Below are 2,493 nucleotides of genomic sequence, written 5' to 3' on the forward strand. Positions count from 1 at the left end.
GGAAGGTGATATGCCAGCAGCATACCACTCCATGAAGCCATCTAAAAAACAGTGCTTGGGGGGAAACTGCCCTGGGAAGCTGCTGCTTGTTGTTGGCTAGTGGGCACTGCTGGAAGGAACCACAGGCTCTGCAGGGGAACCCAAAGAGATAAGCATGCAAGAATCAGAAAGAGAAACCTCTTCCTTCTCCAGTACCTCTGCGCCTCCACTCCCAAAAGTACCCTCCATTAACAAAACCTAACATTAAACCAGCTGATATTGGAGAAGTATTTGCAGAGTTCAGCTCCATTATTGCACAGCAAACAAAGATTTGGAGCTGAGAGCCACAAAGAGTATAATCTGAGATGGATTTATAATCTGAAATATTGGTACAAAATTACTGTAAAACTGGGGAGGAGTTTGGGAAGAGCATTAGCAAAAATTTAACTTTTCAGTGTATTGATGATGGTAATATTAGAGGAAATGGCAACCCACTCCAGTATTCTTGCCTGGGAAATCCCGTGGACAGAGGAGCCTGGCGGGCTACAGTCCATGGGGTTGCAGAGTCAGACACGACTGAGTGCACACACACACACACACACACACACAGTGTGTGTGTCTATATATATATATATATATATGTAATATGGAGTGAAATGAGTAATTATCATTAGTATCAAATATCTGGTTTCCTGCATTGCTTTCACTAGTAGTGTTCACTCTTACCAGCTGGACTGCAGTTTTGAAATACCAACTCCCATTTAAAGAAGCAAAGATTACTTGGAGAATTGGATGATTCTAGATCTGGGGCAGGAAATGTATAGAATGAACATAATATATCTTATCATACCAGAGAGCAGAGGAACTATTAAAGACTTCTAGGGTCATGTCCAGAGGACCCAGGAAGGCTAACTTGAAGAAGTTCTCCATTGGTCAAAGATGGGACAATTTGAGTTTCAATAAGGGTAATAATTAGAATGAATTGAAACCATATAAATAAGTTTACATACATAAATTCATAATAATGTGTAGTCTTAACAAAGAGATTAAGCCTGAATCTGACGAAGCCTCAGGATTCAACTGCCAATTTATAGGAAATAGAGGACAAAGACATACTGAAATACACCATTAGTGTGAAAGTTGCTCAGTCATGTCCAACTGTTTGCAACCCCATGGACTGTAGTCCATGTAACTCTCCAGGCCAGAATACTGGAGTGGGTAGCCTTTGCATTCTCCAGGGGATCCTCCCAACCCAGGGATTGAACCCAGGTCTCCTGCATTGCAGGCAGATTCTTTACCAGCTGAGCCACAAGGGAAGTACAATTAGTGTACAATCTGCAAAATCCGGACTGTGGGGAGTCCAAGTCAGATAGCTGAGTTCAGTAGATAAATTGTATGAAAAAGAGTGAGCAGAACCATTAGATTAAAGGAAATAAAAGACATTAGATTAAAAGGCATCAAATTATCCTAAATGATCCATTCGAACAGTTAGACTAATTGGTGGTTTCAGGACATTACAGTAACAGAACCTAGAATACACATGCTTTTCAAGTGTACATGGAATATCCTCATGTTGTTGTTGCCCAGTCGCCAAGTCCTGTCCAACGCTTCACAACCCCATGGACTGCGGCACACCAGGCCTCCCTGTCCCTCACCATCTCCCGGAGTTTGCCCAAGTTCATGTGCATTGCATCTGTGGAACATCTTCATACCACATACTAAGACACAAAGCAAGCTTCAACAAATTTGAGAGTGTATAAATTACTTCAGTCATCTTTTCTGACCACAAAAGCATTAAACAGCATGAAACTAGAAATAAACCACAGAAAAATAATTGAGAAGCAAAGGATGACATTGAGACTAAACAACATACTACTAAGAACCTAATGGGTCAATGATGGAATCAAAGAGGAAATTTAAAAATACCTTGAGACAAATGACAATGAAAACACAATCATACAAAATCTATGGGATGTAGCAAAAGCAGTTCTTGGAAGGAAATTCATAGCAATACAGGCCTTCCTCATAAAATAAGAAAGATCTCAAATAAACAACCTTACCGTGCTCGCTTCGGCAGCACATATACTAACATTGGAACGATACAGAGAAGATTAGCATGGCCCCTGCGCAAGGATGACACGCAAATTCATGAAGCGTTCCATATTTTTAATACGTGTAACTCTATGGCTGATTCATGTCAATGTATGACAAAACCCACTGAAATGTTGTGAAATAATTAGCCTCCAACTAATAAAATAAAATTAGAAAAAAAAAAAATCAAAAAAAAAAAAAAACCAACCTTACCTACTACCTAAAAGAATTACAGAAAGTAGAACAAACACAGACTAAAGTCAACAGAAGAGAGGAAATAATAAAGATCAAAGATGAAATAAATAAAAGTGAAAGTGAAGTTGCTCAGTTGTGTCCAACTCTTTGCAATCCCGTGGACTGTAGCCCACCAGGCTCCTCTGTCCATGGGATTCTCCAGGCAAGAATACTGGAGTGGGTTGTTAT

General features: G+C 39.9%; 1 non-coding gene across 1 annotated transcript; it reads left to right on the plus strand.

Moving 5' to 3' along the window:
• The first annotated feature begins 2,040 nt into the window (after positions 1-2,040).
• LOC136151962 (U6 spliceosomal RNA) lies at positions 2,041-2,147 on the plus strand. The gene has a single exon (XR_010660124.1). It is a non-coding gene; the product is annotated as a U6 spliceosomal RNA (small nuclear RNA).
• Positions 2,148-2,493: the final 346 nt, after the last annotated feature.

The sequence above is a fragment of the Muntiacus reevesi genome, chromosome 20 (genome assembly GCF_963930625.1).
Source record: "Muntiacus reevesi chromosome 20, mMunRee1.1, whole genome shotgun sequence".
NCBI classification, from domain to species: Eukaryota; Metazoa; Chordata; class Mammalia; order Artiodactyla; family Cervidae; genus Muntiacus; species Muntiacus reevesi.